Source organism: Protopterus annectens, chromosome 13.part0 (genome assembly GCF_019279795.1).
Source record: "Protopterus annectens isolate FY-2018-M chromosome 13.part0, PAN1.0, whole genome shotgun sequence".
Taxonomy (NCBI): Eukaryota; Metazoa; Chordata; order Ceratodontiformes; family Protopteridae; genus Protopterus; species Protopterus annectens.
The window spans coordinates 74,121,643-74,147,238 of record NC_056747.1 but is presented as its reverse complement, the minus strand read 5'-3'; the positions used below and the strand labels follow the sequence as shown (position 1 = coordinate 74,147,238).

Sequence of the window (25,596 nt, the reverse complement as noted above, 5' to 3'; positions counted from 1 at the left end):
TTTCAGATTGTACTAACAACTCTACCAGTGCTGGTCTTTCACTTAGGATCCCCCTATTTATTTCTCTTTGTCTATACTCTAATAGCAATCCTTGATAGGGTAGGCAATCTCTAGCCTGCAGCCCAAATAAATTATTAGCCTCTTTCCATTCCATTCCATTTCCCTGTCTAATTATTTACTCCCAATACCTTGGTTCTTCTGCCAGTTTTTTTCCAATAAATTCCAGCCCCCTCTTGCCTATTGTCTTGTTTCTCCATTCCCGTGTAGCTTAGTTCATAGAACACTTTCTGATATGTTATGAATATAATGTTCTGTATGGTTACTGCATTCAAAATCCCAGTCTCTCCTTATTTCTTGAGCCCCCCCATTTCATCATCATCCCTTTCCACTTTGACATAACTTTCTGTTTGTGTAGTTCTGAAATGCCCCTTCAAATTGGGTAGTCCCAAACTGCCTTGTTCTATTGGAAGAATCAGCTTATCCCACACGACTCTTGCCTTCTTCCCCTCCTAGATAAGATCCTTCAGCTCTGTATTAATTGCTATCCACAACTTCTCCTCTGGTTGATAAAAATATGCCTGACGTGTATAAAACTAAAGGGACTAAAAACATTTTAACTGCTTGTATCTTGCTATGCATATCCATAAAACAGAACTTCCAGTTTCTCATTTTTTGTATTCTTTTGTTTAGTCTCTTCCCACACATCCTTAGCTGCCACAAAAGAATCGTTTTTAAACCGTATTCTTAAGTACAGCATTTTATCATGTCCCCATAAATATGGATATTGCTGAACCAATTTGTGTGTGTGGGTACATAGTTTACAGCTATTACCTTTGTTTTAGCTTCATTAATTTTGTATCCTGAAAATACTTGAAACTGTCTCAAAATGTTCTACAACACTGACATGTCCTTTTCTGCTTTTATCAGGTATAACCACAAGAGGAGTGGTTTCAGTCCCAGAAATTGTAGTTTATTGGCTGTTTGGGCAGTTTTTTCCATCTCCTTCAAGTTTCTGATTTAAAAGCCCACGTTTGCGCTTTTCCCACCTTTCCTGTAACTAGTTTAGTCCAGATACAGATTTGATGTATCCAGGACTGTATGTAAGCTTCTGAGCCCCCCAAGCCTTTCTGTGTTGGGAAGGAAGCCTTCTAGCTTATCAGTGGGAGTGGTAAGCACTAGGTAGCCTATCTACCACAACAGAAGTGGTTTCTGGCCCAGAATTTGTAGTTTATTGGTCGTTTGGGCAGTTTTTTCATCTCTTTCAACTTTCTGGTTTAAAAGCCCACATTTGTACTTGTTTCACGCTTTTCCTGTAACTAGTCTAGCCCAGATACAGATTTGCTGTATCCAGGACTGTTCTTAAGCTTCTGATCGGTGACAAAGTCTGCTCTTCAATTTTTCCCTTAGATCTGCTAGTTCTCTCCTCTCCTGCACTTTTACTAGTTTATTATTATAGCACTTTACCATATCAGGCTTCTTGTAGCAATTATTGTAGCACACAAAAGTGCTACCAGCACTAAACATTCTACAAGGAAACAGCTCCAGTACTTATTATTAATGCCCACTCCTCCAGGCATGTCTAAAGGTCAAGTCCCTGTGCTTTCTTCTATTGACCTGGTGAACTTGGGCATCCTGAGGCAATGTAGCAACTGCCTCATGTACACCGACAACCTTCTCCTCTTACCTCCCAACACTCAGACTTGTGAGGGATGCACTTATATATCCAAACTGGAAGCCACTCACTCTCCAGCCAACACCATAATAGCTGGTCAAGAGGAGAAGGTCAACACTTGCACCACACCACATGGAACACATAGCCCTCCAGAACACACACTAACACTGCCTTCACATAAAAACACAAACCACACCCATCTTTGTGGAGGCTCTCAATAAAAATCTACCCAAACAGCAGAGACCTCCAAGGCAGAACTGCACTCGACCACCAGAACACAACACTAATCATGAGACACATAACTCTCCTGAACTGTCCCATTCACTAGGTTGAATAAGGAGAAAGTAACAGTCAGCTGCCAGTCAGGTGCCAGGATCCCCCACATAACACATGCGCTCAGGTCCCTCAACAACAGGTACAAGTATGACTCTGTCATTGTACATGCGGGTGTGAATGACCTGAGATGTACCTCCTTGGACTACATGAAAAGAGACATGGAGGAGCTCTTGGATTATGTATCTCAGGCGGGTATGACCCTAGTCCTGAGCAGCATCCTACCATCACCCAGAATGATACCACAGTACAAGCAGAAAATTATTGATTTCAGCAACTGGCTAAGTTTCTGGTGTAATTCTAAGGGGATGCAATATGTGTCTGCCTGGGATGACATGACTGACAGACCTCAATGCTTTGCCAGATATGGCCTGCGTCTGTCACCCCTGGGCTTCAAGATACTTGCCAAGGTTCTTGACACCCCATAGTGCCTTTTTTAAGCAGTGATCCAAAGACCAAATTACCACTATAACAGCTACAAACAAATGCAATCTGAGGGTCATGCTGCTCAATGCTAGAAGTCTAAATCTCAAAATGCACTCACTTAAAGCACTCCTTAAAATGGAGAACATTGACGTTTGTGCTGTAACAGAGACCTGGTTCAAGGCAGCAGAAAGCACCCCTGCACTACCAGGCTATAACTCATTCCACACCTTTCGGCCCCAGAACATGGACTGAAGCTCCAAAGGTGGTGGTGTTTCCATATTCATAAAGGATGTGCACACCTCTGGACTGGTAGCCAAACATAACGCATCAAAGATACTTCAGGTGCAGCTGACATTGGGTAAGACAGTGATTCCAGTCATAACCTGCTATAGGTCCCTAATCATGTCCCAAGACTCACACTCCACGTTCCCAAGCACCCTCAAGGATATTAGGGTCCAACCTAACACTCTCACACTGTGAGACTTCAACTACCCCTCCATTAACTGGGAAAACTACTCATGTACCAATACACTTGTCCAACGTTTCCTGGAATTCATTAATTCCAGTGCCCTGGAACAGCTCATTCGTACCCCCACTAGAGGTAGCAACATCCTTGACCTGGTCATTACCAACATGGATGACCATTGCTCTACACCAATACTCAACTCCTCTCTGGTTAGATCTGACCACAAACTAATCACCTTGGAAATCCACACCCCCACTCCCCTGCAAAGGTAAGCACCATGAAATACTTCTTCAAAGCTAACTTTGGGCTCCTAAAAACAGAGATGGCTAACTTCACAGCACCCATGCAAATGGAGAATGGTTGCATGACTGATGAATCATACACCAATGCACTGTATGAACATGTACACAAATGCATGGATCTTGCCATACCCAATAGAACTAAGATGCACTCCTCCAAAAAAAGGAAGCCAATCTGGTGGTTGCCTGCCATAAACAAACTCTACAACAGAAGGAGGAAACTGATGTGGAATAAGGTGAAGTACCAAGAATGGAAAAACTCACTTACCAGCCTCAACAAAAAGTTGAGATCCCTCATCAAATCTTCTAAAGCTAGCTACAAAAACAAAATTGCAGCAGATAGTAAAGACAACCACAAGGTCTTCTTTAGTTATGTAAAAAATATCCATGGCAATACCCAGATTTGCTCTGAGCTACTGCACAATGGTACCTCCTATACTGAGCCAACAGATATAGCCAATATACTGGCTGACAGATTCAGTGCCAACTTTACCCCCCCCAAAGGACCAATCACAATACCAGTAGATTGCTAGGCACCCAGTATTACTGCTGCCCAGTTTAAAATGGCACTATCCAAGGCCAAGAATACAGCTTCTGTGGGACCTGACAATATCCCTGGCTGTGTTCTACATGAACTACAGAGTGAACTGGCACCTCACCTGTGTGCCCTGTTCAATCACAGCCTCACCTCAGGATTTGTCCCTACTGAATGGCGCACTGCTACAGTTATCCCTCTCCACAAAGGAGGGGCAACTACAGACCCTGGGAACTATTGCCCCATTAGCCTGACAAGTTTGATATGCAAAGCTATGGAACGTATCATCATGGACCTAATAAACAAGGATATAGGGAATCTCCAAACTCTGGATCCCACACAGTTTGGTTTTCTGAAGGGTAGATCATGGCTGCTCGACTTGGTCGACTTCTTTGAGTCAGTCACCAGAACTGTGGAAGAAGGCAAGGTGGTTCATACAACATACCTTGATCTGGCCAAGGCCTTTGATGCCGTCCCAGATATTTCACTAAATAACCATCCTAAAAATCTTTCTTTATCAAGTTCATAAACTCATTTCTTTCCAAACATGCCTCCTGTAGCAGCTATTTGCAGCATACATTTTTACTATAGTTCACTATGCTTTCTTTTTTGTATGTATCTGTGTAACCATTTACATTTAAAGATAACATAGAAAGTGTCATTATGTTAAAATGTTATTACTCCCACCTTTTATGTGTAAGAGCTTTTTTAAGTGTTACATGCATACATTAATGTTGGGCAGATTGATCATTTATACAGTTGTTTGTTGTCATGCTTATTTTAGCCTTTGTCACATATTACAAAACGTTTTGTTTTCTTGAAAGCCCTAAAAAAAAAATATCCATACATCCCTAAAACCTATTAATATAATGCTAACATACAAAGGTACCACATACTCAGATATTGAAGTTTTACCCTCCTGCTCAAACTGACAACCACACTGACAGACTTGGATTAACCTAAAAGGAATGTTATCCATGCTAAGATGCATGGTACATTCTGTGCTTCTACAAAGTACTGTCTGTTTTTTTTGTCTTATCTTTAATACACTACCAGATTGGGAAAACACTTGAATCCTTTCAGAAAACATTATCTCCTAGCCATTTCAAGAAAGAAGTATTCTGTTTTATTACTCTTTATCAGATTGTCTCCATTGAGACATGAGAACCAGATACACAACTGTTTCTACAAGCACTTATTTGATTGCTGGGGGGAAAACTTTTTATTATATTCATTTTTTGTATTTATTTGCTATCTCTTAAAACTTGCTACTAGATCAAGCCAAGGGCCTTAATCCAGTCTTTCCCCTATGCAAGAGTGAGAAAAAGCACCTACAATTTTCTTGTTTTGTGCTCTTTTGACCAGACTTTTCTTCTTTTTTTATATTGTAGTGTCTACATTTCTAAAAACTGAACAAGGAAAAAGTAAGAAGAAAAAATAGGGGCACATGTTTACTTTAGTGGCCCCATTGCACTCAAAATTAACTGAGAAAGCTTTATTTTATTACATACAGATTACATCATGCATTATAAAAATAGCACCATTAAGAACAACATTTTGTTTTACTTACAATTAAACTCATTCTTTCTTCTTCCCCTCTCCTAAATGTCATAAAGTAGGGCATATGCCTTAGAGTCCCCTACAAGTTTAGCAAAGTTGAGAAAGTCCAATATTTCCAGGTTTTCTTGTTCTGTCATGTTTAACAAATATAATTAATGCTTTGTAATCCCACATTTATTTGTCCATTTCGAGTTGCTGGTTTTATTCCTGTTGATCTCCATCTCCCAAATCCACTTTCTGCTTCATTTCCAACATACTCCCTGTTCTAGTCAACTCTTGTGCTTTTTCTGTCTCTCAAGCATTTTCCATTGGAACACTGGAAAATGTTTCACTGGCACAGTCTCTCTCTGGGCTTTATTACCTGAAGAACAAGAAGCAGAATCTCCTTCTGTTCAATAGCCCACTTTTTGTTGGACAAACTATTGTGTTTCCTCCTTAACATGTTCTGCATCAAAAAATGATTTTGTCCCTTCAGGAAAGATTATCTGAAAACAGCTGGGTACAGCAACTTGAGCCTCATGCCTGCTTCTTGACATTCCTAGATTAGTGGAATAAATTTAATTCTCTTCTGCCTGCTGTACAGTGAGTAATAATTTTCCACAAACACTGTACTCTCTCTCACTTTTAGTACTTTGTCCTTATGCCACATTTTTGTGAGAATCAACTCTTTTTGTTGGTAGGATTGCATCTTTACTATTAAAGGTATAGGTTGCTTTCTTATGGCCAGGTTTGGAGCATACACCCAATGTATCCTTTCAATTAACAATTCCTGCTGTAGGTTCTGGCTGGTGTGATTCTCAAACAATCTGGAAATATATCACTGATTGATAAGTATATTCCTTGTCATTTTAGCCTTTCAGAGTTCTGCATTGTCTTAATTTTGCCTGACTGAATTATTGTTTGCCTGACTGAATTATTTTATATATTTTCTGGCATTGTTTTATGTTTCTCATCTGTCCTGAAACAGTTTTTTTCCCTCTCCCTCCAACCCTAGGTGGCTTTACAGTTGCCCGCCCCTACATTGGATCTGGGACACCCCTCCCAGTCTGGTGTTCACTCTACTTAATACAGAGAGAACATTTGAGAAGGCCAACCCACTTAGGTTCTTAACCTCTGGTCCTCCTTCCTCTCTCCTTGCACTTTACTAAAAAAAATTGCACTTTATTTTGCTTTGGCCTCTTCTTAAAAGTACTCAGTTGTATTTATTCTGCTGCATTTATTACTGCTTGGTAGTAGCCTGATTAAATTGCAACTGTTATTCTAAGCCTTTCGGTTTAAGCACTTGGGCTTCAGACCAGTTGTTTTACATTAAGAAGGTTTGTGGACTGCACTGTTGTGGCAGTACAGGTAGCTTACATCCTTCTAAATTGGAAATTGCTGATTGAAGGCTCGGTGTCTATTATTCTAAAAGTGTATTAGTTCTGGTCTAAGCACTTGGGCTTCAGGCCAGTTATTTTACATTAAGAAGGTTTGTGGTCTGCACTCTTGTGGGAGGAGAGGTTAGATTCTGCCCTTCTGAGCTGGGAATTTCTGGTTAAAGGATTATTGTGCTTGCTTATTTGAACTGTTTCTTTCTGAAATTGGTGCGCCTTGTTTGCTGTAGCATAGACTAGATTCAGGCATACTGAATCTAGTATGTTTGTATAACTTAAGCACTAATCCAGGCCATCTTTTTTGTAGAAGGTTCCCCTGCACCCTAGTGGCAGGAGTGTGCAGTTAGAACTTGTCTGACTGAAGACTGCTGGAACAGGGCTCAGTTTTGAGCTTTTTTACTGGTTAATTGGGTAATTTGTTTAAATCAGTTTGCTCGTTTTCTATTGTTTTATATATATATATATATATATATATATATATATATATATATATATATATCTAAATGTGCACTTTATTCATCTTTTACTGTATTTGTGTTTCTTCCCACTTTATTGCATTTATTCTGCTGCATTTATTACTGCTTGTTAGTAGCCTGATTTAATTGTAACTGTTATTCTAAGCCTTTGTTTGAAGCACTTGGGCTTCAGACCAGTTGTTTTACATTAAGAAGGTTTGTGGTTTGCACTGTTGTGGCAGGACAGGTAGCTTACATCCTTCTAAGTTGGGAGTTGCTGATTGAAGGCTTAGTGTCTGTTATTCTAAGAGTGTATTAGTTCTGGTTTAAGCACTTGGGCTTCGGGCCAGTTATTTTACATTAAGAAGGTGTGGTCTGCACTCTTGTGAGAGGAGAGGGTAGAGTCTGCCCTTCTGAGCTGGAAGTTTCTGATTAGAGGCTTGTGTCTGCTTATTTGAACTGTTTCATTCTGAAATTGGTACACCTTGTTTGCTGTAGCATAGACTAAATTCAGACCTGCTGAATCTAGCTTTGTTTGTTTAACTTGAGCACTAATCCAGCCCATCTTTTTTTTTGGAGAAGGTTCCCCTGCACCCTAGTGGCAGGAGTGTGCAGTTAGAACTTGCCTGATCGAAGACTGCTGGAATGGGGCTCAGTTTTTATCTTTTTATTGGTTAATTTCTTTAAATCAGTTTACTGTTATATTTAAAAAATACACATTATGCATCGCCACTTAGCTAGGGTTAAACTATTTTTAGCACCATAAAGTCTGCCTTTAAATTTTCCCTTAGAACTAGCCAGTTTTTTAGTTTTAGCACTCAAATCTGTTTCTTTGAGTTCAGCACTTGTTCAGAACATCTGGTAAGCTCAAAATAAGCTACAAATTACTACAGCACTCAACTTCTCTCACTTGTCTAGAGGAAAACAGTTTTTAGTACTTTATAAATAAGCACCTATCCAGGCATGTCTAAGAGTCAGCTCCTGGTGTATTTTCCTGTCTACCTGATGAATCTGGGCATCTTGGGGCAATGCAGAAATTGCATCATGTACACAGACAACCCTCTCCTCCTACCACCCAACACTACAATCTGTGAGAGATGCACTTATATAGCCAAAGTCTCTTCACCCAACACTGGACTAGACAGTCAAGAGGAGAAGGTAAGCACTTGCACCACACCACACTCATCACATAGTCTCACTAAATCTACACCACCAAAATCCACACATAGAAACACAAAAACATTCACAGAGGCTCTCAATAATAATCTGCTCAAGCAACAGAGACCTCCAAAGCAGAAACGCATGTAACCTCCACCCCCCCAACACAACCCAAATGACACATAGTGCACAAATTCAGTGTGTCACTCAACCACAGCCCATAAGGCATAACAACACTCTAGTCATAGGTGACTCTATAGACAGGCACACTGATGTTCCATGCACCAGGCTAAACAAGGAGAAAGTTACTGTCAGCTGCCTATCGGGTGCCAGGATCTTCCACCAAAGTTATAGATGAGGGGAAGGTGGTACACACAGCCTACCTAAACCTCGCAAAGGCCTTTGACACCATTCCCCATTCTGGTATTATAGACAAGCTCACCAGCCTGAACATAAACCCCTATGTCACAAGATGGGTTGCCAACTGGCTCATGGACAGAACCCACATGGTGAGAGTTGCGGAAGCTAGGTCTGACTCTAAACCAGTTACAAGTGGCGTTCCCCAGGTCTCAGTCCTAGGAGCCCTCCTGTTTGGCATATACTTCTCAGAGGTACAGGCAAACACAGGAGAACTATGGCTGACCAACTTCGCAGACAACTGCAAACTAGGGGCTATAATTGACTCTCCGGCTGACACAGACATCCTCCAAAAGGATCAGACGGATACCTGGTGTCAAAATCATGGCCTCAAGCTAAATGCCAAAAAGTGAATAGTCATCCTCTTTGGAAAAAACAAAGTACCCACAAACTAACACACAGGTGGTAGTCCCCTAAATATGGAAAAGATAATAAGGGATCTGGGGACCCAAGTAGATAGTAATCTCTCCTTTGATAATCACATTGCCAAAGTAGTTAGAAAATCCTTCTATGTGGCCCACCTAATCACAAAAGGGTTTGCATCCAGATCAAAAGAGGTCATTGTGCTCCTCTACTCATCACTCATCAGACCCATCATAGAGTACAACACCACCATTTGGGATGTACCTTACAGGACACCTGCAACAGCTGGAAAGACCTCAGAAGTACCTCACCAAGAGGATCACTGGCCTCAAACAGATGCCCTATGAAGCTCAACTGAAGAAACTCCAGCTGTACTCGGTTGCATACTGCCTACTCAGAGGTGAGCTCTGCCTGACATACAAGGCCATGTACAACCCAGAATTGATGGGCATGCTCCACCTAAAGAAAACCTTATCCGCTCGAGCCACACACTCTAGGGATCTAAACCTCACCACAACAATAAATAGGACATGCTGGAGGGATAGATTCCTGTCCCAGAGACTTCCCATGCTTTGGAACAAGATTCCAATCATCATTAGGCAGAGCGTCTTGCTAAAACTCTTCAAGACAAACCTTGATGAGTGGATGGGAAACAGAAAGTTTACCCCGGGGATCACTTCAGTGGCTGTGCTGGACAGAGGCACAGGGAACTAATCTATGGGGGTGGCGAAAGCCAACACATTCTGGCTAGGCTTATAAATGCCTTCGGGCAGATAGCCTAGTACCTACCTATGAACCTATGAACTTATGAACATAATGCACGAACTCAGGTCACTCCACAACAAGTACAAATATGACTCTGTCATTGTCCATGTTGGTGTGAATGACCTAAGATGTACCTCCCTGGACTACATGAAAAGAGACATGGAGGAGCTCTCCGATCTTGTAGCCCAGACAGGTATGACCCTAGCCCTGAGTAGCATCCTGCCATCACCCAGAATGATACCACAGTACAAGGACAAAATGATTGACTTCAACAATTGGCTAAGCTTCTGGTGTCATTCTAAGGGGATCCAGTATCTGTCTGTCTAGGATGACATGATCGACAGACCACGAGGCTTTGCCAGAGATGGCCTGCACCTGTCGGCCTTGGGATTCCGGATACTGGCTAAGGCTCTTGCCACCCCTATATTGCCTTTTTTAGGCAAGGTTCAAATGACAAATTCACCACCATAACAGGTACAAGCAAGCAAAATCTGAGGTTAATGCTACCCAGTGCTAGAAGTCTAAACCTCAAAATGCATTCACTCGAGGCACTCCTTAAAATGGAGAACATCGGCATCTGTGCAGTGACAGAGACCTGGTTCAAGGCTCCAGAGAGCACCCCTGCATTACCAGGCTATAATTCATACCACACCTTTCGGCCACCTAACCTGGACTGAAACACTAAAGTTGGAGATGTGTCCATATTCATTAACGATATCCACACCTCCAGGCTAGTTGCTCAGCATAATGCATCCGAGATTATCCAAGTGCAACTAACTCTGGACAAGACCGCAATCCAAATTGTAACTTGCTACAGATTCTCCAGCATGCCCCAGGATTCCCACTCCTCATTTCTTGATACACTGAAAAATATTATGGTATAACCCAACACCCTAATAATGGGCAATTTCAACTACCCCACCATTAACTGGGAGAACTACGCATGTATCAACTCTTTTGCTCAACGTTTTTTGGAATTCATAAATTCCAATGCCTTGGATCAATTTATCCACACCCCCACCAGGGGCAGCAATATCCTAGACCTGGTCATTACCAACATGGGTGACCGGTGTTCCACACCAGAGGTCAGTTCCTCGTTGGTCACATCCTGCCCCCACCCCCCATTAGGGAAACCACTGTAAAAGATTTCTCCAAAGTCAACTTCACGCTTCTTAAGACAGAAGTGGCAAACTTCATGACACCCATGCAGATGGACAATAGACGTACAACTGCTGACTCCTACACAAATGCACTTTATAAGCACTTACACAAGTGTATGGATTGTGCTATCCCAAGCAGAACCAAGATGCTATCCTCCAAAAAAGGAAGACAATTTGGTGGTCCCCTGCCATAAACAAACTCTACAACAGAAGAAAGAAACTGTTGCAAAAAAAAAGTAAAATTCCATGACTGGAAGAACTCCCTGGTCAGCCTCAGTAAGAAGCTGAGATCCCTCATAAAATCCTCCAAAGCTAGTTATGAAAACAAAATTGCCACTGATTCTAAAGACAGCCACAAAGCATTTTATAGCTATGTCAAGAATCTCAGTGGCAACACTCATATCTGCTCTGAGTTACAGCACAATGGCACTAAATATACAGGACCAACTGATATTGCCAACATCCTGGCAGATAGGTTCAGTGCTAACTTTACCCCCCTCACCCCCTAAAGGGCCCATCTTTATACCGTAAGAATGCAAAGTTCCTGTAATCACAGCTGCTCAGGTAAAAAACACACTCTCCAAAGCCAAGAACTCAGCATCCATGGGACCTGACAACATCCCAGGCTGCATTCTACATAAACTACAGAATGAACTGGCACCCCACCTAAGCAACATATTCAGTCATAGCCTCACCTCAGGCTTTGTGCCCACTGAATGGTGCACAGCAACAGTTATCCCACTCCACAAAGGGGGAGCCACCATGGACCCCGGGAACTACCGCCCCAGTAGCCTAACGAGCTTGGTCTGCAAGGCCATGGAACATATCATCATGGAACTTATAAACAAAGACATTGGAAATCTCCAAACTTTGGACCCTACCCAGTTTGGGTTTGTAAAAAGCAGATCATGTCTCCTAAACCTGATTGACTTCTTTGAAGTGGTCACCAAAGCTGTAGATGAGGGTAAGGTGGTTCATACAGCCTATCTAGATCTCGCCAAGGCTTTCGACACCATCCCCTACTCTGGAATTATAGATAAGCTCACTAAACTAGGTATAAATCCCTATGTCACAAGATGGGTTGCCAACTGGCTCACTGCCAGAAACCACACTGTGAAAGTAGCAGACTCCAAATCTGACTTCAGACCAGTGACAAGTGGAGTACCACAGGGGTCAGTCCTAGGTCCTCTTCTGTTTGGTATCTACTTTTCTGAAGTACAGGCTAACACAGAAGGTCTTTGGCTAATGAAGTTCACAGATGACTGCAAACTAGGTGCCATAATTGAAACTCCTAATGATGTGGACATCCTACAAAAGGGCCTCACTGAGACAGATGACTGGTGTCAAAGCCATGGCCTCAAACTCAATGCCAAAAAGTGCATTGTCATCCCCTTTGGTAAAAGCTCTGTACCCATGAGCTATCAAAAACTCTGTACCCATGAACTACCACATAGGTGGTAGTCTACTTAACACTGAAAGTGTGATAAGGGACCTTGGGACACAGGTGGACAGTAGTCTCTCCTTTGAAAATCACATTGCCACAGTAGTCAGGAAATCCTTCTATGTGGCACACCTCATCACAAAAGATTTCTCATCCAGGAAAAAAGAGGTCATTGTTTCCCTCTACTCGTCACTCATTAGACCTATTATAGAGTACAAAGCCCCTTTTGGTATTTACCTCATAAGACATCTACAAGAACTGGAAAGGCAGCAGAAATACCTCAGAAAGAGGACTACCAGCCTCAGACAAATGCCTGTGCAGACCGTTTAAAAAAACTCCAGCTTTACTCCGTTGCATATCACCTACTCAGAGGCAATCTCTACCTAGCATAGAAAGCTATGTCAAACCCAAAGCTATTGGACATGCTCCACTTAAAGAAATCCCAATCCCTCTGAGCTACATGCTCTAGAGACCTAAACCTTGTCACCACAATAAACAGAACATGCTGGAGGGATAGATTCCTGTCCTAGAGACTTCCCATACTCTGGAACAAACTACCTATCTATATCAAACAAAGCTCCTCATTAGCACTTTTCAAGAAAATCCTGATGATTGGATAGGGAATGCTTGACAGGGGCACAGGAAAATAATTTTCTTGGGTGGTGAAAGCCAGGGTACCTTTTTGGCTGGGCTTGTATAGGCCCAGGACCGATAGCCTAGTACTTACCTATGAAACTATGAATACCAGTCCAGTTGCTTATTTATGGTTTCATAAAAATTAATAATCTATTCCTCCCAGCATCTCTGTAAAAAATCTCAGATTTTTCCTATGTGCTCTGTCATCTAATTCTATTATTTTTTGAAACATCTCTTCTTGAGCAGTCTCAGACTTTTCTTCATTTTGACCTCATATTTTTGCAGTTTTATCACACCCTTTAGTGTTTTATTTATTTTAATCAGCTCTGAGTACATTTGGCTTATTTTTCCCCTAGTTTACTAAACCATATCATGCACAAAAGCTGGAGCTTGCACTGCTTTTTGCTGAACAGCTGCAAAATTCTTCCCATTCAGTGTTTTTCCTCACCTTTTGTGATTGATTTTCTTTCAGGTTCTCTGAATTTCTTTTTTCCTAGCATCCGGACAGTGCACTTACTAGCCAGTCACTGAAATTTATCCCAAAATTTGAGTTTGGTTTCATGGTTTAGTACTAGACTCAAACCCTGTACCTTGTGTTTGTAAGGCAAACACCTTAGCCATTAAGCCACCCTCCCAACCTATACTTGCTATACTTTTAATAAATTTGTTTACTGGCTCCCGTCTGAATTTTTGTTTTTACACTGTGAGACTTCTGATATTAAGCTGTTACTTAATGTGCAGTAATCTTGGGAAGTCCCAAATATATATGTTTTATTTATTCTGTTTGATTTGATTATATTAACTGGGTAGGTAGACTGCTTGGCTTACCCATTTCAGTCATGGCCTAAGCTGAAACTCAAACTAAGTAGTACAAATTTATTAAAAGTATAGCAAAATATTTAAATAGTGCATTTACAATGGAAAGAACATGCAGTAGTGAAATACATGATAACACAGATTAGTATTTAGATATTTACCTTAGTAACATTAAAATATATGACTAGTACACAGATGGTAACTCAACATTTGGTAGGGTACTCCTGCACAATATACAGTCTTGTAACAAACTTTTGTTATCAACATGTGTAGTGGTTAAATAAAAGCAAGGGCTATTTTATTATTAACTATTATCTTTAAAAAAATATTACCTGCATGATTTGTTTAGATGATCAAACTTTATTTTCTAAAATAGTGTAATTGGTTTCATTTTGCATACTGACTAGTAAATTATTCCAATTTGCTGGTACTAATTTTCTGAAGCTCCTTTTAGCTATGGTTGATGAGGTGAAGAAGTCTTCTCAGGTTGTAAGTATTAGTGCTGGTTCTAATATTTTATCAGTTCTTTATATATGTGCAGTGTTTGTAATGGAATATTTGATTTGTAATTTGGATTATATGAACTTTGATCAATCAGTGACGTAATTTGGATTATATGAACTTTGATCAATCAGTGACATAACCATTTTGCTTTTCTGCAGTGTCATAATGATATTTATTCTTTGGGGCTAGAGAAGAGAATCTACAAATCTTGTTAATTATATAGTTTGAATTAACGGAGTGTTCTGACTGCAGTACAGTGTAATCAATAGAAGGCCATACTCCAGCTTTGGCACTCAGACATTACTGACCATTGTTTTTCTAGATTTGTGGGTAAGATGGTTAAACGACATGTAATGTGTCTTTAGTTGACTGGTTGCCTTATCTACAATCTGTTCTATGTATTCCTTGAATGATAAGGTTGGGTCAAAAAGGAGATTGGAATAACTGTAGAATTTTCTAGTTGATTTCCTTTTGAATCAAGTATTTTGATATTAGCTGTGGGTTTTAATTTTTCATTGGAAGCAAATATCATATAAACACTTTAGGTGTGTATTTGTTAATCAGTTGTTTTACATCCAAATTGATACGACACTGATGTCGTTTTGTATCCACGATTCTAGGGAGTGGTGGGATTGCATAGACCTTAGCTAAGAATGTCATCAGCATGAAGGTGACTGCCTCAATGGATATTGCACAGATGAAGTCATTTATCAACAGGGAGATATAGGGGCTCAAGTCCCTATGGTAGACATCCTTATTAAAAGGAATTTCTCCACTGACATTAAATTGAATGATTGATTTATAAGATAGTTTTCAAACTGATTGACTTACAGGCTGTCCAAAGTGCACCCTGTAAAATTATTGTAAGAGAAGATGAGGATCAACATAATCAAAATCCTTTTTATTATTTTAGTTATTAAAAACATAGACTGTGATAAAGCTCCATTGTCGGAGGTTGAGTAAAGGTCAGCAGTAGCAGATTTTTTGGAGAAGAGTGTGTAATGCCTTTATCTAAATCCACGCTAATAGTGTGATAATAGTCCATTACTGTTCATTTCTTCCACATTTTAACAGCTGATTATTTTTCAGATATTCTAGTTATAACGCTTATACTGCAATTGGGCAGAACTCCTCTGGGTGTATTGATACTATAGTGGTTAGATGGGGTACATGGTGGCATACTTAAACCAAGTGGCAGTTTTTCTTGTACTGAATGATAGATTAAAGAAATGCTTGAGCCAACAATATGTTGAATGGAAGGGTGGGTGGTGTAAGGATTTGGACTGAATTTATTTAGGAAGTTTTCTAATCATTTTTTGTTATTGTTTTAGAGGGGAATAGTTCTAAAATAAATGTTTGTAAGGTAATCTGTTTGTCATACTGGAAATTTGAAGCATTGGTGGTAGTGGCATTAGGAGCTGGCGTAGCATTTTCTATGCAGTCCTTATAGAAATCAGGGAGTATATATTTTTCTTGAGGCAGACGGATAGTTGACCATGTCCTTCATAACTCTCATTGAGTTTGCTCGCTTCTAAAAGTGGTATATCCCAGACATTTGCTTGGACCTACAAACCCTCAAAGCTGTCCTCCCCGACACTTCTTGATGAAAAAGATGTCTGTCATTTTCTGCTACTTCGCTATATTTATATTAATTGTAACTAAACTGCAGTGGAGTCCCACATTGTTCAGTCTTGGGTCCTCTCCTGTTTGGTATCTACTTCTGTGAAGTCCAGGCCAACACAAATGGACAACAAAGTTCGCAGACGATTGCAAGTTGGGAGCCATAATTAACTCCCCAAGTGATGTTGACATCCTACAGAAAGGCCTCACTGAGACCAACGACTGGTGTCAGAACCATGGCCTTAAGCTCAATGCCAAAAATGTGTCATCATCCCCTTTGTGAAAAACCCGGATCTCATGAATTACCGCATCGATGATAGTTCACTGAACACAGAAGGTGTCATAAGAGATCTGGGAACACAGGTTGACAGCAACCTCTCTTTTGACCACCGCATTGCCACTGTGGTCAGCAAGTCCTTCTATGTAGCACATCTCATTACTAAGGGTTTTGCATCCAGGAAGAAAGAGGTCATTGTAGTCCTCTACTCGTCCCTCATTAGGCCAGTCATTGAGTACAATGCCCCATTTGGTATATACCTCACTAGACACCTGCAACAACTGAAGAGGCTGCAAAAGTACCTCACAAAGAGGATCCTAGGCCTTAAACTTGTCCTATATGGACAGACTCAAAATAATTCCAACTATTCTCTGTCTCATATCACCTACTTAGAGATGATCTCTGCTTGATTTACAAAGCCATATTTGACCCAGCTCTGTGAGAAATGCTACAGCTAAAGAAATCCCAATCCCTCCACACTACATGCACCAGAGACCTCAGCCTCATTACCACAATGAACAGAACAAGCTGGAGGGACAGGTTCATAACCCAGAGACTGCCCATGCTATGGAATAGACTTCCCATACATGTCAGGCGGAGTGCCTCACTGGCCCTCTTCAAAAGAAATCTTGTTGAGTGGATGAGAAATAGAAAATTCACCCCTGGGATCACTCCAGTGGCTCTACTCGACAGAGGCACTGGGAACTAAGGTCTGGTGGCACGATGCCAGGTTAATCCTATGGGCTAGGCTTGTAAAGGCTTCAGGGCTATTAGCCTAGTACACACCTATGAACCTATGAACCTATAAAATAGACCTTTGTGGCACAGTCAACATGCCCACCAAATAAATAAATACATAAATACTTAAGTGGGTAATGGAGTTCAATCTTTCTCACTGGAAAAAAGGAGTGAAGGATGACTATTATTTAGGGTACATAAGCTACCAAACAGAAAAAAGTGAGTTTACCATGAAAAGGATGGGTGGATGGGGGACTGGAGTAGGCATGGCTAACAGTAAAATGAAACACGGTTTAATACTGACAGGTGAGCATTCTTATTCACAGATATGGTGGTTGCCAGGTAGCACTGGTTATTTGAATGAGTGGGAAAAGCTAAGACTGATTATGTCTTTAAAGGACAAGTAACACCAAAACAGAAAGAACACAGTCATTGCTGGTGGTCTAAGGGATATCGCCCAAGCTACTCAAGTTTGATCAGTGGCTTAGGCATTTGACCACAGGTGGGAGGATGGGTGTGCCCATCCTGAGGGGGTGGGGACTGTACTTGTGTGCATCTTGCATAGGAACATAGGAATAATGCTAGACAGGTGATCACAGGGACAATGCAGTTGATGTGGAGATTAGGGATGCGCTTGGGGGTATTGCTTTAGGATGGCAGAGTTGTGGCTGAGTAGCCACAGAGGTGGGTATGATATGCCAGCAGCACCTTTTGCATGTCTTTCCCTAAGATTGGATGGGTGCACACAAGGGGCCGAAATGTAGGAGCACATCAAAACATACCCCTTGGCAGCAGTACATTGCTGTGTCTATATGCATTAATCTCTTCACCAGTCCCAAACATAGGACAGAGAAAGTCCTTGACAGGCTTGTGTGGGGAGAGAAAAAAAATGAAAGCACTTGTTTTTCAACTGATCTTAATATTTTCTGACATATTTATATCTCTGCACCTTTCTGTGGCTATTTTATATATTTTTTTAATTTGTTATACCAAATGTGGGAGCTGCAAAGCTGATATAATCTTGCTTTGCAGTTAAGGTTCTTCTTTCTCTAATATGAATTTATGGAGACACAGAGTGCACTATGGTATGATTTACTGTTGTAATATCTCTTCATTGACTTACAGTGGAGACCCGGAGTGCACTATGGTATGATATACTGTGGTAATATCTCTTCACTGACTTACAGTGGAGACAAAGAGTGCACTATGGTATGATTTACTGTGGTAATATCTCTTCATTGACTTACAGTGAGACACAGAGTACACTATGGTATGATTTACTGTGATAATATCTCTTCATTGCCTTACAGTGAGACACAGAGTGCACTATGGTATGATTTACTGTGGTAATATCTCTTTATTGCCTTACAGTGGAGACAGAGTGCACTATGGTTTGATTTACTGTGGTAATATCTCTTCATTATAGAAATGAAGAATACATTCATAGATTAGTACTAGAGTAACTGCCCTTGTGAGCCATTTACCCTGTTTGTAGGCAAACACCTTAACCATTAGGCCACCCTTACAACTTACAGTGAGACACAGAGTGCACTATGTTATGATTTACCGTGGTAATATCTCTTCATTGACTTACAGTGAGACTCAGAGTGCACTATGGTATGATTTACTGTGGTAATATCTCTTCATTATAGAAATGAGACACAGAATACATTCATATGATTTACTGTGGTAACTGCTCTTGTGAGCCATTGACTTACAGTGAGACACAGAGTGCACTATGGTATGATTTACTGTGGTAATATCTCTTCATTGACTTACAGTGAGACACAGAGTACACTATGGTATGATTTACTGTGGTAATATCTCTTCATTGACTTACAGTGAGACACAGAGTGCACTATGTTATGATTTACTGTGGTAATATCTCTTCATTGACTTACAGTGAGACACAGAGTGCACTACGGTATGATTTACTGTGGTAATATCTCTTCATTGACTTACAGTGAGACACAGAGTGCACTATGGTATGATTTACTGTGGTAATATCTCTTCATTGACTTACAGTGAGACACAGAGTGCACTATGTTATGATTTACTGTGGTAATATCTCTTCATTGACTTCCAGTGAGACACAGAGTACACTATGGTATGATTTACTGTGGTAATATCTCTTCATTGACTTACAGTGTGACATAGAGTGCACTATGGTATGATTTACTGTGGTAATATCTCTTCATTGACTTACAGTGGAGACACAGAGTGCACTATGGTATGATTTACTGTGGTAATATCTCTTCATTGACTTACAGTGTGACATAGAGTGCACTATGGTATGATTTACTGTGGTAATATCTCTTCATTGACTTACAGTGAGACACAGAGTACACTATGGTATGATTTACTGTGGTAATATCTCTTCATTGACTTACAGTGAGACACAGAGTGCACTATGGTATGATTTACTGTGGTAATATCTCTTCATTGACTTACAGTGAGACACAGAGTGCACTATGGTATGATTTACTGTGGTAATATCTCTTCATTGACTTACAGTGAGACACAGAGTGCACTATGGTATGATTTACTGTGGTAATATCTCTTCATTGACTTACAGTGTGACATAGAGTGCACTATGGTATGATATACTGTGGTAATATCTCTTCATTGACTTACAGTGGAGACACAGAGTGCACTATGGTATGATTTACTGTGGTAATATCTCTTCATTGACTTACAGTGTGACATAGAGTGCACTATGGTATGATTTACTGTGGTAATATCTCTTCATTGACTTACAGTGAGACACAGAGTGCACTATGGTATGAATTACTGTGGTAATATCTCTTCATTGACTTACAGTGAGAGTACTTCAATCTACTTCTTTACAATTGTTGCAAATGCACTAGTTTGTCTTTGTGGTGATGCCCTTTCTTTTCTATCATTGTCTTTCTCTTGAATGACATTTTAAAGTACATTTTGTGTTTGAAAGAATAGCTTGTCTAAGGTGTTTGTTCAGACTCCAAGCTTTTACCTAGCTGTTACGTAAAGGTAATAATTTGTGACTAGTAATACACACGAGGACTGACTGCAGTCTGTGCTTAGCATTAATTTTTTATTGACTTTTCCAGCCACAATCAGTGACCTCCTTAAGTATTTGGTTTCTTTAGGTCAGAAATGTCTGAGAAATAACTACTACTTTTTGTCTGTCTATCAGATGCTACAGACAGTGTGACAAATACCAAAAGGAAATAATGTGAGATTTTACAAACAGCCAAACTGCACATGGAGAAACTATTGAGACGGCTTCAGACTGAAATTACATTGCATTGCATTACATTATACTTGACTTGATGGCAAAAGGAAACAAAGTCTATATAATGTGGCCTTTAAATACATTTAACATTCTAGCTCTTCTCTATCTCTGCTGTCCTCCTCATCCTTGCTTTACCTGTTCCCTTCTGAATGTTTCTGTTGACTCCCTCTTTACTGTCCTTTCTGGTATTTTACTCCATGGGACCACAACCCTTTCTGGTAAAGGATGTTTGAAAATCTGGGGAGTAATTATTCCTTACAATCTTGTGCCTGTGCTTCCTCCTCTGCCCCCTGTCCAACACATTCAGGATAAAGACCCCTTCACATCTTCATGATGTGATCTCATGAACTGGTATCATGTACCCCTGTTATGTCTGATCTGTAAAAAGAAGAACTGAAACTCCTCTGGTCACGTGCCATAGTCTGTCTTCTACATTTTAAATCTCAAAATGCATGCGCTTGAAGGACTCCTAAGTATGGAGAACGTTGACATCTGTGCAGTAACTGAAACCTGGTTCAAGGCTCCAGAGAGCACTCCAGCACTACTGGGCTACAACTCATACCACATATTTCAGCCACAGAACACGAACCGAAACACAAAAGGAGGGGGTGTATCCATATTCATTAAGGATACCCACACCTCCAGGTTAGTGGCACAGTATGATACCTCTGAGATCATCCATGTGCAGCTAACACCAGGCAAATCTGCAATGCAAATTGTGGCCTGCTACAGATCACCCTCCATGACCCAGGACCACCACTCCGCCTTTCTGGAGACACTGAAAAACATGAAGGTCCTACCGAACACCCTGATATTGGGTGATTTAAATTACCTTACCATTAGCTGGGAAAACTACTTGAGTACAAACTCCCAGGCTCAGCACTTCCTGGAATTTATCAACTCAAATGTCCTGGATCAGCTGGTAAACTCCCCTACCAGAGGCCGCAACATAATGGACCTGGTCATCACCAACATGGGCAACAGGTGTTCCACACCGGAGGTCTACCCGTCACTGGTTAGATCAGACCATAAACTAATCACTCTGGATGTCCACACCCCACCACCACCCCCAACCAAGGAAACCACAGTGAAAACCTTTTCTAAGGCAAACTTCACCTTACTTAAAGCAGAGGTGGTAAGTTTCACAGCCCCCATGCTAAAGGATAACATTGTCCAAGATGCAGAATCCTTTACAATTGCACTCTATGAGCACCTACAATGATGCATGGATCCCTAACAAAACCAAGACTTACTCCCCTAAGAGAAGGAAACCAGTCTGGTGCAACCCTGCCATAAACAGGTTATACAACAAAAGGAGGAAACTAGTTCAGAATAAAAGCAAATCCCAAGAAGGAAAGACATCCCTGATCAGTATCAGTAAGAAACTATGGTCCCTCATAAAATCATCCAAGGCTAACTTTGAAAGAAAAATAGCCAAGGATTCAAAAGATAACCACAAAGCCTTCTTTAGCTACGTCAATAATCTAAGTGGCAACTCGCAGATATGCTCTCAGCTAGTGTAAAATAGCACAAAATATACTGAACCTACTGATATTGCCAACATCCTGGCAAATAGATTTAGTGCAAACTTCATCTCCCTCTCACCTTCAAAAGGGCCCACAACAATACCGGAAAAGTGTAGTGTCCCGGAAATCACAGAATCACAGGTGAAAACAGCCCTTTCAAAAGCTAAAAACACAGCATCAATGAGGCCAGATGGTGTCCCAGGCTGGGTCTTGCATGAGCTACAGAACTAACTAACACCCCACTTAAACACATTGTTCAACCTCAGCCGTTCCACAGGCTACATGCCCATAGAATGGTGCACAGCAACGGTTATTTTGCTCCACAAAGGAGGGGCTACAACTGGCCCTGGTAACTATCGCCCCATAAGCCTGACTAGCCTGGTCTGCAAGGCTATGGAGCACATTATCATGGAACTCATCAACAAAGACATTGGGAACCTCCAAACACTTGACCCAACCCAGTTCGGCTTTGTTAAGGGCAGATCATGCCTACTACACCTGATTGACTTCTTCGAGACAGTCACCAAGGCCATAGATGAGGGAAAGGTGGTTCACACAGCCTACCTTGATCTCACCAAGGCATTCGACACCATTCCTCACTCGGGTATTATAGAAAAACTCACCAGCCTGAACATAAACCCCTATATCACAAGATGAGTTGCCAACTGGCTTACAGACAGAACTCACACGGTAAGAATAGCAGGCTCCAGGTCCAACTCTAAACCAATCACAAGTGGTGTCCCGCAAGGCTCGGTCCTGGGACCCCTACTGTTTGGCATATACTTCTCAGAAGTACAGGCAAACACAAGAGGACTATGGCTAACCAAGTTCGCTGATGACTGCGAACTGGGAGCCATAATTGACTCTCCGGCTGACACGGACATCCTTCAAAAAGGCCTTACTGAGACAGACACCTGGTGTCAAAGTCATGGCCTCAAGCTAAATGCCAAAAAATGCATAGTCATCCCTTTGGGAAAAACAAAACACCCACAAATTACCACATAGGCGGCAGCCCCTTAATACAGAAGAAGTAATAAGAGATCTGGGGACCCAGGTAGATAGTAATCTCTCCTTTGACAATCATATTGCCAAAGTAGTTAGGAAATCCTTCTATGTGGCCCACCTAATTACTAAAGGGTTTGCATCTAGAAATAAAGAGGTTATAGTGCCCCTCTACGCATCACTCATCAGACCCATCATAGAGTACAATGCCTCATTTGGGATGTACCTCACAAGACACTTCCAACAGCTGGAAAGACCTCAAAAGCACCTCACCAAGAGGATTACTGGCCTCAAACATATGTCCTATGCAGCCCGAATGAAAAAACTCTGGCTGTACTCAGTGGCATATTGCTTACTCAGAGGTGATCTCTGCCTGTCTTACAAAGCCATGTCCAACTCAGAATTAATGGACATGCTCCACCTAAAGAAATCCAAGTCACCACGAGCCATGTGCTCTAGTAAGCTAAATCTCACCACAACAATAAACAGAACATGCTGGAAGGATAGATTCCTGTCACAGAGACTCCCCATGCTTTGGAACAAAATTCCTAACTACATTAGGCAGAGCACCTCACTAACACTCTTGAAGAGAAACCTTGGCAAGTGGATGGGTAACAGAAAATACACCCCTAGGATCACTTCATTGGCTCTGCTTGACAGAGGCTCAGTTAATTAATCAATGGAGTGACAAAAGTCGACACACTCTGGCTAAGGCTTATAAATGCCCTCAGGCAGATAGCCTAGTACCTACCTATGAACCTATGAACATCCATACATCTTTCTGACAACTTATTCTGTGGACTCCTTCCAGTAGCCTGGTGGGCCTTTTCCTTATAGGCTTCCAGAACTGCAAGTGTTAATCAGTGTTTGGCCTGGCCTGATACTTAAGAAGCATTGCCTCTGGTTTCAGACTGAGTCCCCCTGAGGGTGCATTCCAGCATTCTGTTTGTTGCTCCCTCTGCCCTCTCATGCTATTTCATTTGCATGCCACACTTATAAGGTTGTTTCAAAGGGCAAGAAAAACTGTGATGTAGAAAAGAAAAAAAATTGGCATTTGGGTGTAACTACTCTTTAAGGCAGCTTGGGATTCCTAAAGGACTGAGTTGGGAAGGAAGGATTTGCAGCTGATTTGGACTCTCACCACCACCTGGGCAGAATAGACAAAACCAATAGTTTCCTTCTGTAAGACAGGTTGATGTAATGCATGACACTACATATGATGTGTAAAAAAATGCACAATTTTTTTCAGCAGTTTACATATTTGCTACACTAAGCATCAGGGCAAAGAAAAATTGGCATTTTCAGAATCAAGAATAATAAACACTTGAGAATTAAAAAAAGCTAACTATATTTAACTTGGCAAGCTACCCAATCAGTGAATGCAAGAATAGCTAACATAATGCACTTACTGACATTATACTGCTAGAGTGCTGTTTTAGCTTTAAATTTGTTTATCCAGCATCCTCACCAGAAATGCGCAATAGGCAAAACCTCACAATGTTAGTAAATATTCTCATTAGGACAAACAAAGCATTGAGTATTACAATTTACAGCATATTTTAACCCCCCTACAAATGTAAACAGAAGTTACAGAACTGTTCGTGTAACAACTACATCGCTGATAAGGGTATTACAATTACAATATGTGGTATACTTTAAAACCTGAAAGTTTCAGAAACCATTTTCTTTGCTTGTTTCACACATTGGTTAAAGAACAGTGTACAGAAACCTCACTTTAGTGTGCAACATACAGTCACATTTAAGTAGTTATAGAAGACAGAAAGGTGGTCTCAGTCCTGTTTGGGCCTGCAACAATTTAAAATGTATTGTAAACTCAGTAATGTTTTCATCTGTAAAGAAGTGTTCTGTTTGAAAGGAATTTACAGGACATGCAAAATTACTTTCTGCATTCAAACTGATCAGTGCACGAAAGGCCGAGAAACATTTTAATCATAGTTAAAATAGTATGGTCAATTAATACATTTTGCTGAGTACTATATTTAAAGGCAATGATTTAACTGTTAGCCGAATAACATTTTTAAAATTACTCACTGTAATAATTAACTGTGGATGTTCAGAAGTCTTTAGAAGTGAAGTTTTAAAGAAATGATTTTATTAAATGTTGGTCTGAGAAAAGCAGGGTAACAAATCAGTATAATCATATTATTAATAAACACATTACAACATTCCACAGCTACCATGGATCTTAACTAGAATTTCTGGGAAATTTTTGGATGGCATATAAGGGGTTCAGACAATTGGCATCTTTCTATAACATGAATATGACTCTTCAAAATATGTGTGACTGAACCCCAGTGAGGTTGAGAAAGGAAGGGTCAGCAGCACCGAGTGTATGTTGCAGCTGTGAGGTATACAGTGATGAAAATATCCTTATGTACTGAGAATGGGAGTGGATGAAGAGAATGAAGATAACTGGGAAATGTGCATGGTAAGAGAATGGACAGGTACCTGCTGGCTTTTTTGTTTGCTTGGGGTGGGATGGGAGGAAGGGCTGGTTATCTACAAAAAGAGTAGTAGTTAGGGTTAAGTAGGAAATAGCAAAGAAATGGAAAAGTAATGTTATATGAGGAGAGGTACATACTGTGAATGGTAACATTAGGAGCATAGGACAATTAATGAAAGGAAACAAGGCTAAGTGGTTGAAGAGGAAGATGGGGATGCTATGCAGAGGTATTACCACCCTATCTATTTAACAAACACCCCCCACACAGAATCTATCTATTTCACCAGCCATGGCCATTACAGTGAGGCCAGGACTC

General features: G+C 40.8%; 1 protein-coding gene across 1 annotated transcript in view; it reads right to left on the bottom strand.

Annotated features, from left to right (window-relative positions):
• Nucleotides 1–25,596, bottom strand: part of SLC5A5 (solute carrier family 5 member 5) — a 427,828-nt gene that overhangs the window by 227,622 nt on the left and 174,610 nt on the right. The window lies entirely within an intron of this gene.